Source organism: Panthera leo, chromosome A2 (genome assembly GCF_018350215.1).
Source record: "Panthera leo isolate Ple1 chromosome A2, P.leo_Ple1_pat1.1, whole genome shotgun sequence".
NCBI classification, from domain to species: domain Eukaryota; kingdom Metazoa; phylum Chordata; class Mammalia; order Carnivora; family Felidae; genus Panthera; species Panthera leo.
In genome coordinates, this window is record NC_056680.1 from 89,512,077 (window position 1) to 89,524,864 (window position 12,788).

The 12,788-nt window shown below is 41.7% G+C and overlaps 1 long non-coding RNA gene across 2 annotated transcripts in view; it reads right to left on the reverse strand.

Moving 5' to 3' along the window:
• Positions 1-10,574: 10,574 nt before the first annotated feature.
• The window catches only part of LOC122213468, a 46,884-nt gene continuing 44,670 nt past the window's right edge, over positions 10,575-12,788 (reverse strand). The window contains exon 3 of one of the 2 annotated variants that reach the window (XR_006199530.1): positions 10,575-10,695. This is a non-coding gene — a long non-coding RNA (uncharacterized LOC122213468). Of the gene's footprint in view, positions 10,699-12,788 lie in introns of both variants that reach the window. The other variant, XR_006199531.1, reaches the window with a different exon arrangement.

Genomic DNA, 12,788 nt, shown 5'->3' on the forward strand with positions numbered 1-12,788 from the left:
TTATAGCCTTCATCAGGTCCTATTATCCCCACTCCCCCCACAAAATACTTTTAAAAGACCTAAAACTAAAACAGTTTGCTTATATGAAAATACTGAATTGAGACAAAACCCTGGGGAATATCCCCCACTCATTTAATCGTCCATTCATCAGATGCCTAGGTTGCTCAGCAACATGTCAGGCAGTTTTAGGCCCTTGAGACAGGTAAGTAACAGCACAAATGCCTATTCCCCTCAAAGAGTAGGCTAACCAGAGTAACAAGTAATGAACTAGATTAATTACTTAAAACTCCTCCTATATAGAAATTGGGGAACACATGCTATAGGCAGAACTCAGTTTACCCAACTATAAAAATGTAAGTCCATGTGATCTTTTAATCTTTAAAGGTTAATTTATTCCCTCAAAAAACGTCTATTGACCAATTTTTTCCTTCCAGTCCCCACACCTATGCACATACACATTGCTTCCATAAGTACTGTGATACAATGATAAATATAACATTCATAGTGCCTGCCCTCATGAAACTTCCAGCCTAATGAGAAACACAAATACTTGAATTTCTTGTGATGAGTATTTCCAAAGAATCTACCAACTTCATTAATATTTATTTAATGATTGAAAGTCTTAAAATCTTTTTAAAAAGATACTTGTGGGCGACAGGTATTTTAATATTTGAACATTGAGGTTGAGAACCAACCTTAATCAGGGGCACCTGAGTGGCTCAGTCGGTTAAGCGTCCAACTTAGGCTCGGGCCATGCTCTCATGGTTTGTGAGTTTGAGCCCCGCATGGGGCTCTGTGCTGACGGCTCAGAGCCTGGAGCCTGATTCAGATTCTGTGTGTCTCTCTCTCTGCCCCTCCTCTATTCACACTCTGTCTCTTTCTCTCTCTCTCTCTTAATAAAAAATAAACATTAAAAAAAATTTTAGAACCAACCTTAATCAGCCGTTAATTGTACAATATGCAAGACTACACATAGTAAATATTCAAGGGCTATCGTTTTTTCTTTGTGAGAATTGGGGGAAATATGCAAAAGAACCCAAGGTACTGATTAGAACATTTATATACTGAACAAGTGAGGCTCATAAAATACCACAAAGACAACTGTGGTTTTTTTTCTTCTCACTGCTCCTGCATGTTGCCTACGGGGCTTTTCTTCTCTCTCCCCTTGGACATTGTTCAAGGCTGGTACCTTGACTTTCAGATTGTTCGCAGATAAAAATTCCTCCCTCCACGTTAGTACAAAAGAAAACAAAACAGACTCGTGTGGAATTGGGTTCAAGGTAGAGTAATGATCAAAATTCCAAAGTCATCTGAGTTAAAGCTTTTCCCCTCCCCCATCTGGGGAAGGCAGCAGGGGGCAGTCAGGGATGGAACCTTGAAGGGCTCTTCTCCCCAGTCAGCCAACTTCTCATCCTCATCTTCCCTGCAAGCAGGAGATGGAGATTCCCATCCCTCTGAGTTCAAAAGGTCTGAGACAGAAGGTATGAGGGGACGAGAAAAGTCCCATTTGACCAGTACAGATTTAGCATTGCTTTTTTGTGCTTTGCAGGTATTCAAAGTGGACTTCTCTAAGCCCGATTTCGTCAGTTATTTGAAGACCCTCGGGCTCTGGGAAATCTCTCATTGCACAATCTGACCTGATTCTGGTGAGGCTTTCATGACTGGACACATACACCCTACTGGAGGCCCCTCACCTTCCAACCTCTCCAACGTCCTCCCACACCCAGACTGGTGAATTACAAAAAGGCAGCCTCCTACCCCTGCGGGGTCCATGCAGCCTTGCACCCAGCACTGGTGACTACCTGAGTACCGGATGGCTGTGTGCAGCACGCCTCCCGCACAGTTGCCTTACCGCAGCCCTGTGTCCCTCACAGACCATCTACTGAGGATTCCAAGTTTTTCCTCCAAGCTTTTCTGCTGAGGACCTAAGAAAACACATCCACTACTCTGTGTTCACTGTCCCCCCATACAACGCATAGAAAACCAGCCCCTTATACTTGTCATAGATGGGAATGCAACTCCCCACCAAGTTCAGCCTTCTTTTCTTTGGGCCTCTGGGAGACAGATCTACACACAGCCTTTTGGAATTTGTTTTTTCTGCTGTGAAATGCAAGGCAGGCTCCTACATCACCCTCGTTCCAGGGGACGCAGCAGTGGCTTCCCCAGAAGCACCCTGCAGGAGGGTTGAAGTGAGGGAAAGCACATACCCCCAACCCTCTTACCTGCGTATTTAGAGCATGCCAAAGACTCTCTAAACTCCAATTTCCTACCTCTCTCAGCTTCTTGGACTTCAACTCTTTCATGATACGTGTGGTTGAAAGATACAGGTGGTCTGGCAAGTCTTGCTTAGGAATATGGAGAAGTCGACACCTCTTGCCCTGTACCTTCAATCAAAATTAAGACTAGGATATTTTCTTTTTTTTTTAATGTGTATTTGTTTTGAGAGAGAGAGAAAGGGAGAGAGTGGGGGAGGGGCACAGAGAGATGAAGAGACAGAATTCCAAGTAGGTCCACAAAGCTTGAGGTGGGGCTCAGTATCACAATCCAAGAGATCATGACCTGAGCCGAAATCAACAGTTGGAAGCTTAACCGATGAAGGAGCCACCCAGGCGCCCCATAAAATATTTTCATTTTTATACTGTGTAACAGTAATTAGAATCAGAATTTCCCGATGATCCAAGGGGAAACATATTTTAAAAGAAGTGAAAAATAAATGAGGCTTATGTTTAAGCAAATTAAATATAAATTTTACTTTTTTTACATGTATATTATGTATTTACAGAGACATGTATTGGACTCCTGGAATTGACTAGTCCTCTCCTGGAAAAAGAGTTATACAGAGGAATTTAACAGTCACGTGGCTGATGAAGCAAGGGAAGGCTGAAACAAGAGTTTTCAGCCAGATGAATAGAGGGTACGGGTAGCCACATAATTTAATGCCCAAACCTGACACTTTTGAAAAATAAAGTAAGCTCTGTGAATACAACCCAGACAAGGGACGTAAACCAGAACTGTCCCAAACTGAACACCTAATGACTCTACATATGATCAAAATAACTGCACTCTGCTGACTGACTGGTAGTGAGAAACAGGCAATGAAATTGATTTCTAGATTGAGCCAATGGAGAGTAGCTCCAAAGGGAATTCTAATGAGAGTGAACTCTGGATCCGAATGGAAACATGGAAGACATTTTATTTGTAATTAATGATGACAGCACATCAACTTTCAATGTGATTTCTGAATGAAAGATGGTATACTGTACAGGCCATATTAAAAAGGCATTATAACAGCAGCCAGGGCATTAACTATAAAGGGTTCTAAGAAGAAGTATCATGATTAATCATTCAAATAAATATAGATGGATTAGCAAAAATTAATCAAACTAATACGAAATATGAAGGAGAAAGAGTGATCTAGATGTCTAAATGTGTACTTGTCTTGAAGAGGTATACCAGAGGTACTTAAAAGAGGGGACTCGAATTGTTTAGAAACTGGAGCCCAGACAGAATACTTGAGGGAGGGTGGGGCGAAAGGGAAAGGTCATTTCCTAATTTACATGCCTTTTAACCAGAGGTTGTTATTTAGCCCTATCCCTTGAGGCTTTTAAAAGGAACTTGAAAACATGCATGAGCACCCAAACAGACACACAACACACACACACACACACACACACACACACACACACGCACGCACACCTCAACAACTAAACATTAAGAGTTAAAGCTATGTTCTCTCAGTCAATGACAAATTTAAATTAAATTAAAAAAGAAGAATTAAGGCACAATACTAATTGCTGTGAATTAAATATTACCTATGGCTCAACAATTAAAATACCACTGGTTAATGAGAAACTGGAAACTAACAGTCATAGCTAATACTAGCATACTACCTACATGGTACTAATTAATCCTCAAAATAGCTTCGAGATGAACAATTACTATTCCCATTTTATAGATGATTAAACCGAGCTAAAGCGAGGTTGAGAACCTTGCCCAAGGTCACACAGCTAGCTAAGAAGGGATGGTAATTAAGGCTTCAAATTCAGGTAATATGCTTTCACCAGGCTGAAAAGTCCTTATGTTCATCATTTCTCTGTGTGTTTGGCAGGGGGAAGAGAGAAAAGTGTCCCATAAGGCCAGATCCAATAACAGATTAATAACTTGCTTCAGCATTGCAGTCTCTGCACGTCACCAACACTAGTATGTTAAGTAGCCTAGGTGAGGCTATGGCCTAGTAGTTCAGCTTATACATCAGTGCTTTCTTTTGTGCAAACACAGCTACTTTTATTTTTAATGAATGAAAACATCAGATCCCTTCTTTTGCTCCCAATGTCAGCTGATTCTGAAAGTCTTCGCAAGGCAAAAAAAAAAAAAAAAAAAAAGGTATATTGTGGAATATTCTGGAAGGAACCAAAAGCTGCCAACATGGCTTCATGCATATCTGAAGCATTGCAGTGTATATAGATCTTTATCCTCTCCATTGTCCTGTCACTGTTCCTTAATGCACACTTGCCTATTGAATAGACATTGTGAAAAATCTCCCGTACAAAAGTCTATGGGTTTGTGGTACACGTTAGGTAATAGCAATGAAATGCAAAGAATTATTTTGCTATTATTTGGTATTGCTGTTGCATTCCAGAGAGAATGATTTTGGAAAAGGAACTTTTAGCATTTTTAGAGCTTCACTGCTTAATAACATATTAATTTTTAATATGTTCAAGTTTCTAGTTTTAGTGGTGTTCACAATGGAATATATAAGCACATGTGTCTTTTAAATATTGTTGGCTCTCTAAAAGAATCAGTACTAAAATTATATCTGTAGTTTAAATGCCCTGACTAGGTTACAAAGGAAGGCAGTTGTTAAACAACTTAACATTAAATATTAAAGAATAAATGTAACATTGAAGCATTAAGTTTAATTGCCTTCGGCTACATATAACTCAGTCCTTGTTAACACAAAGTTAGTGTTATCAGGGGCGGGGGAAGATTAATGAGAGTGAAGTTTCCATTCTGAAATTAAACACAATGTGTTTCTAAACATAGAAAGATGCCTGGAATTTTACCTTTAGGATTGTATCTGTAGCTCGGAGCCTATTATAGCTATTTCCGTGTGCCTTTTTCTCTTTTGTGCCTACGTCACCGATTTAAGGTTTTTATTTATTTATTTAATTTCAAGAAGAAAGAAGAGGTTCTGTAGAAAGCCGTGCCTCTGTGTGCCAACCCCAAGTAGGGCTAGAGAAGGACTAATGTGGGAGTAGGGGTGGGGGTGGGGGTCGCTGCAAGGGGGGGCTGTGTGGCAGCACTGGAGGATACGAAGGAAGGAAGGTAATTCAGCACTCCCCTCAAATCTTATTCCACCCAAGAAATTTAGGAGAATGCGAAAAAGCAGCAGCCCAGCATTCTTGAAGGGGCGTGGCTTCCCTCCAGGGGCCGTCCAATCGAATTCCTTCAGAGGGAGCTATCCCGAGAAGATTGATGGGGGTTGCTAGGAAACAGGAGCGTCTCCCTCCCGCCTGACCCAGAGATTGTTCTGCACAAGCCCTCTCCAGGGGCTCGCAATGTGCAGTTGAGCGGTGCGTGGGGCAGAGCGGCGCACCGGGCTCTCAGGCTCACTCGCTCCCTCTCAGCTCTCGCTCTCCCTTTCTCCTCCAGCCTGCGGTCAACCCGCGACACGGGGACCACTGGAGAGTTCTTTCGGGGCCGTTAGTCCCCACTCTCCCGCAGGCAGGAGATCGAGCAGAGCTTCAAAGTTGGAGCCGCAGATCTTCCTGCCGCCCCACGCCCCTTCACCCCACCCCTTCGAAATTCACCAACCTTTGCCTGCCCTGCCTAAGGATTTCCAACAGAGTGAGGCGCAGCGGCTAGCCAAACCGCCCTGGCTTTCGTACCATAATCCTCTCGTCTAGGTACCCTGGCTCACTGAAGACTCTGCAGATACACCCCTATTAAGGGAGGGGAGTGGGGGAGGGGGAGAGGGAAAAGGAGAACGAGAGAGGGAGGAAAGGAGAAAGAGAATGAGAAGGAGAGAATGCCAGAAGGTCCGTGCCTCTGCCGAGAGTCCCAATTAGCTGCGACGGTTTGAGCCTGGCCAAGGTGAAGGAAAGTTGCTTTCCGCGCCTGGGAAGTGGGTTTGCCTGTGCAGCGGAGAGAGGGACTCGGCTGCGAAGCGCTCCCCTCCCCTGTGTAGAAGACCACTAGGTCTCCCCTTTTCCCAACCCCCTCCCTCCCTTCCCCTCCCACTCTCCCTTTTCCCACTCCCCACTGACTCGGAGGCCTGGATGCTCGGCCACCGGGCAGTGGTCCAGCGCGCAGCCGGGAGGGGGCGGGGGCAGGGGGCACTGTGACAGGAAGCGGCGCGCACAAGTTGGCCATTTCGAGGGCAAAATAAGTTCTTCCTCGGATTTGGAAAGGACAAAGCCAGCGAGCGAGCTACCTCTTTTGTGTCGGATGAGGAGGACCAACCATGAGCCAGAGCCCGGGTGCAAGCTCAGTCGCCGCCGCTGCCACCGCGGTCAGCTCCAGTCCCCGCCAGGAGTTGTCGGTGAGAGGTAAGGGGCCCAGAGGAGGACGTGTCCCTCTGGAGGGCGCCCAGCGAGGGCGCGGAGGCTCGGGCACCGCGTGGGGCAGGGTTAGCCGGGAAAGTTGAGGCAGAGCACAGACCAGTCCCTACAGTTCTGCCGGGGGTGGGGCGGGAGGGGGGCAGAGGCGATGTGGGTGTGCGCGAGTGAGAGTTTGTGTGTGTGTTTGTGTGTGTGTGTGTGTGTGTGTGTGTGTGCGCGCGCGCGCGCGCGCGCTCACGTCTGTGTCCCCGGGAGGGAGGCAGATTTCAGGGCACAGAGCTACGACCGGGGTGCGGGAGGTGCAGGGACTAGCTAGCGCTCGTAGACCCCCAGAGAGAGACCGGTCTCCTCAGCCAACCACCTCCAGGCTTGCTCTGGGCTCAGGATTCGGTTCTATTCGGGGGCTCACTAGGCTTTGTGCACAGGAAGCCTTGCGTTGACTGGCTCCCACTCTGGCGGTTTCATGTGGGTGTGGAGGTTGCCAGGCGAGGTGGGCAGCGGTCAGCGGGACCTGGTCCGTGTTGCAGCCGGAACACGTTCTGCAGCCAGAAGCGGCCAGAGCTTCGCTCTCCTACAAGCACGCTTGGAAAGGAGCCCTAACTCCATGCCCTTTGCTCTTTTTGGCTTGAGCGAAAAATCGAAAAGCCAGACTGGGAGCCTATCTCTTCATGGATCTTTTTCCATTTTCTTATCTGACAGTGAGGTAACTCAGAGAGGGCGGGAGATTCGCGATCCAGAAATAGACTAGGTAATATATCCAATAAGCTTGTTTCTTAAGGATTTCATTTAGATTTCCTTCTAGTTCCTTCCCTGGGTTAACAAACGGGGAGGATTCCCTGAGATGTAACACTTTTAAGCAGGCATCTTAAGGGGACATGCCCCTGCCTTATAAGTATTTTAGAGCATTGTAAATTTTGATTAAAATATAATAAAACTGTACACTTTTAATGATCTGTGGTCAAGTGCTCGGCTAATTTGCTGATAAAGTATTTCTACTGTTATTTGAATACTGATATGTTTGAGGTAAATATAGAGATAGTTATCAGGTATATGCAGAGTTGAGGTTAATGAGAGTGGAGGGTAATGAGTTAAGGATCTCAGCAAGAGTTCATTACTTTGAGTTTCTCTGCTTAATTTTATTTGTGCTACCTACTCTTAGAACTGTTCAGTAGAGCTATACTGTGTTTCTTTGGGAAAAATTAAGCAATGATCTGGAGAGAAACATTCGTTTACCTAAACCTAAATGTGCTTTGGTTTATCTAAATTACACATTTTAAGGCTGCCATCTGAACTCTAGTTGTTGATGTAAATATATTTAATACAGGCATAACTAAAAACACCTCGACTCTTATTATACTAAACTCCCTTGGATTATACAATTCCCACCCGAAGGTGTTTGGGATACTCTATTAGTTAATGATTCTGGAGTGCTGTGCCTCTTTTTTCTCAAAACAGCTTAATAGAATTTGAATAGATTTTGGAAGCTATTGCACACTGGACCTTAATAAAGTGGTATTTTTCCTTTCACAATGGCAGTGTCTTGAATTCACAAACATTTTTCACACCTGTAGATTTTTAGCTGCCCATCTTTTCAGGTTCTGATCATCCAGCAGGAGTACATGGATATTTTGGCTAGACATGCCCTAAGGCTGTTTTGATTTATATTCAGAGTAACACAGGTGGTCACAATGGCAACCGAGGAAAAGAACTCTTAAAACTTATATTTTCATAAATAAAACAATGAAAATTCCAGAATGCCTTCATTCAGTGGGCTAAAACAAGGGATCAATGTTAAGAATATCACTTAGTATTGTTAAGTCCCCACTGACGCCTGCAAGAAACCTACTTTTAAAACCTCTTGTTCTGTGAGCTGGATCGTTGACAATGAAATGTGAAGCCTAACTCATAAAAAAAAGTATGCCAACACAAGGAATAGGTTAATTTTTGAGACATAAGAGAAACGGGCATCTATTTAAATTGGATGGTATTTTTCACACTTGAGGGATACTTGATCAATAAGTTGAGAAAATCTACCGAAAGCTATATATAAATGGAGAATTTTGTATATCGTGAAAATATCTTCTATGATCCACTCATTTGTGTTTGAGTTCTTTTTAAGAAGTTGTGGTGTATACAGGAAAAGAAATGAAGGTACATCAGAGGATTTAGCCCACAATTGCTAAACACATCAAAATGATAAGCCTATCTCTGATTTTATGTCAGTGCAATTCAAATTGATAAGTTGAACAAATGCACAGATAGCAAAGAATTGAGCGATCTTTATTTTTAATTAAATTTAAATTAATATTTTTGAATGAAAAAATTAGGATAACTGTCAGAATGTCACCTGTCTCACTTCTCTACTTCATGATAGGTGACCAACCAGAATTGCACAAGATTCAGGATGGTCTTATTTTCAAAGACTCCCAGCAATAACATTTTTATAATTTACTTAGGTATCTTTCCCTCTTTCTTATTTCCTGTCAAACTCTTTTTTTTTTTCAAATCAAAATATTGTGTCTTTCTTGCCCAGTCCTCTAATCAAGATCATCCACAAAATGATGCATGACTTTTTTCCAGGGTCCTAGCTACCTCCTGCCAAAATATAGCCCGTTGGCTTGGGATAAAAATGCTTCCATTTGTGGTTCTGCACTCAACACCATCCCAAGACAGCATTAAATAAAAGAAATGAAAATTGATACCTAATTCACATTGAAAACCAGGATTCATTTACGCATGTTGAAATATGGCCAGAGTTCCAGGGTGAGAATGGTTTCCTCCAAGGTTACTCCCCCAAAAAGGAGCAGTGGTTACTCATACTTGTCTCACTTTCCTATTTTACACTGAGTTTATTGTGCATTTTTGTCTCTTCTGAGATTATGCTAAATGCATCCAATTCTGTATTAGATGAATTTGTTGAAATCATTCCCAAGAAGTAGCATAAAATTGTAGAAGATTATCCACCAAGAATGAACACATAAAAATGAGTACAATCATAGTAATCACAGAGATAGTAGAAACTACTAGGTCATTCTTCCACTTGTAATGTAGGCTTGGTCTCCATAGCATACTGTATTTTGGAGTATTTCAGTCCAGTCTGATTTTAAATGGGTCAAGCAATGACTTCTTCTAGCACTTTTGAAAGACTATTTCACAGTCTAATAGTTCTCCCTATTAAGAACTTTATTGTGATAGTCAGCCTAATTTTCCCGTAGTTCTATTTTATCTTGTTATTTACTCCCTGTTATAACCCCACTGCATCAGTTCATTCTCCTGCCTGATTTCGACCCTTCAATCTAACTTCATACAGGACTTGTAGAATACAAAAGCTTAAGCAGTTACAGGAGAGTATATGAAGGAGACAGTTCTATACCTGGACGTCTTTTCTCAATATTTAAGACACATGTTTCAGGTCATTGATATGCATGTGCGTGATTATGTGTCCCTAATAATTTATTTTACTAACAGAAGTGTGAGGAAATTTTTCATCTCTGCCATTAATGACCTATGTGAATATTGAGGCAATCCTTTCTAAGTAATGTTCTATGTGGATGCACATTTATGAGACATTTTCATTGCAAATTCAATGTCAACAGAACCCTGTCAACGCCCACACTACAAGGGAATTCTGTGACACACTGGTCTGATGCTCCACTGAGCCTCAGAAGCTGTTGTCATGTAAATTCTACTATTGAAATGAAAGTGACTTCCATAATTAATAGAATGTGCTAGGAATATAATAGTGTATATAGTTTAGATGCATACGTGAACATGATACACATAGTAATTCTGTTCGAATACAGTAGTCCCTTCATACTAAAAGCAATCTGAAAAGCCAGTATAATTAAGCTCAAATTCATCACTGTGCTGTATCATGAAAAATAAGCTCAAATCATGCATATATCTGTATGGAACATATTTAGATGTATGGAGGTACCATATGTGAAGGTTAATTTAAAAATAGAAAAGCCTGAAATAACTACCAGAGAGAAAGAGGTTTTTATTTTGCTCACTTAAAATCTGGTTCCAAGACCTCCATGTGTAGGCTTCTTTTAAGATTCTGAAGCAAGTATCTTGGTAGACTCACCATCCCACTCAATTGTTTCTCCAAGTCCCGGGCATTGAAATGCAAGCCCTGCTGGATAGTAGACGAGTAAATGATATAATCAGGAAGTAAGTTCATAGGTTACACTTGGCAAATTCAGAAAATAAAGGACTAAGAGTAAGGTGAATCAGCAGCTACATACAGAAATTTAGTGCTGTCTTCTTTTCTACATGGCGAGCACTAGATTGTAAGTGGAAACATTTGTGTGAATTAAGTTACGGGAACAGTAAGGGGAAGTGGCCTTCCCAAACTGAATATATCGTTAATAGAGGTAAATTAGACTGCATGGAGTAAATAATTTTTCAACTAGTATTCTCCCTCTGGAAGCCCAAAAGTGTCTTTATCGTGCCATTCATCTCATGGTGAGTATCCTCAAAATGATTTTCCTTAGAAACAAAGGGGAAATCAATTTTCCTGTTATAGGGACTGTAGACTGTCAATATACTTGGGACTTCTCTCTGGGACAGGGACCTTCTAAGAAGTCTGTGTCTACAAAGAATCTATTTCCTCCCGAAATCAGTAATCTTTTTATGGAACTGGAAATGATACACTGTGCAGAGAAATAAATTTGGAAAACATGCAGATATTATCTATACAAGCACAGACAAAAAACATCATGTTTGAAAGTAAAACCATATATATAAAGTGTCTCCACAGAAAGCCCAAGGTAGCTCTCATTTTTAACTCCTTGTCAGAATTTGCTTCACCATCACTGCCTATGCACCACTATACACACCCACCCACGCCATTCCAAGGAGATGCAAATTTCAAAACTATGATGCAGTTAAAAAAAATGCAACTTGTCAGTGCAGCATGGGAGCATTAAGACTGTAACAATTTGAAGAGATTCCTCTAAAAAACAGATACCATCAGGAAAAAAAAAAAAAGGTGCCATCAGGGAAGCAGTAGGTCAATAAATATTTATCAAGGACTTTTTATAACCACTGGACATGCATGCAACGGGGACACAAAAAATGTTCCAATGCACACAAAATTCCACAAACATGTGAAGTTCAAAGAACTCCAAAAATCAAACTTGAAACTCTAGAATACAAAGAGGCTACCAAAATAATCAACTGAATGAAAAAGCCTCCTCCTTCATTTAACAGACCTATTGGGATTTGAAATTTCAAACAGGAATGTATTTGAGACAGTGCTAAATGTTGTCAGGTGACAAAACTAGCAATATATCATAATAACAGATGATAATTGATGACCAACTGCCATGTGCCAAGAATTCCACGAAAACATTCCATGGATTATCTGATTTAATATTCATAAGAACCCTGTGAGGCACCCACTGTGATCTCCATTTCACTCAGGAAAGGGAAGCCCAGAGAGATAAAGTAATTTCCTCCAGTTCAGGTTAAACTGAAATTCAAAACTTAGGATCTTACCCCAAGTTCTAGTCTGTTTACTGCTAAGCTACACTGCCTCCCAATTTATGTTTGATACTGGATGCATTTCACTCAACAGTTATTTTCGAGTTCCAAGTTTAGGGACATACTTTGGTGCTGAGGAAAACCCACCAGTGAAAGAGAACCCACAAAAGTACTCCCCAGGCTCAGCCCTTACACTCCCCCAAACAGACATGGTGTCTTCAGAGGGGCAAAGAAATGCACATGGAAGAAATAAACTAAAATATGATTTGGAATTCATCAGAACTCAGGAAAAAATTGTAGCACCAGGAAAGTCTATGAAGACAAATGTTTATTAACAACCTGAGAAGTCAACACCAGGTGTGAACATGTGAGCAAAATGTATTTCCCAGAGCCTGATTCGATGAACATCACAATCAGCACAACTAAATACAGTGGCAAAGATAGTCTCATGAAAAGTCAGCATGAGGGTGAATCGCGTTTCTGCTTGTTAAGGCTAAAATGCTCAGGTTTCTCTCCTCTTTACAACCTACTGACGTACTTCCAGGAAAACAAGCTGATAAAAATACCTTGTAGACTAGTAAAAATTTGAAATTTCCTTACCCAGCTGAAATAGTCATTCATCATTTACCTAGGAAATTCTCAACATGTTACACATTTTGGCATTTATTCATAATGCATACAACAACTTGAGAAAGGACAAGGTCAAGGGTTTCAAGTTTTAAATACACTAAGGACGGGAGA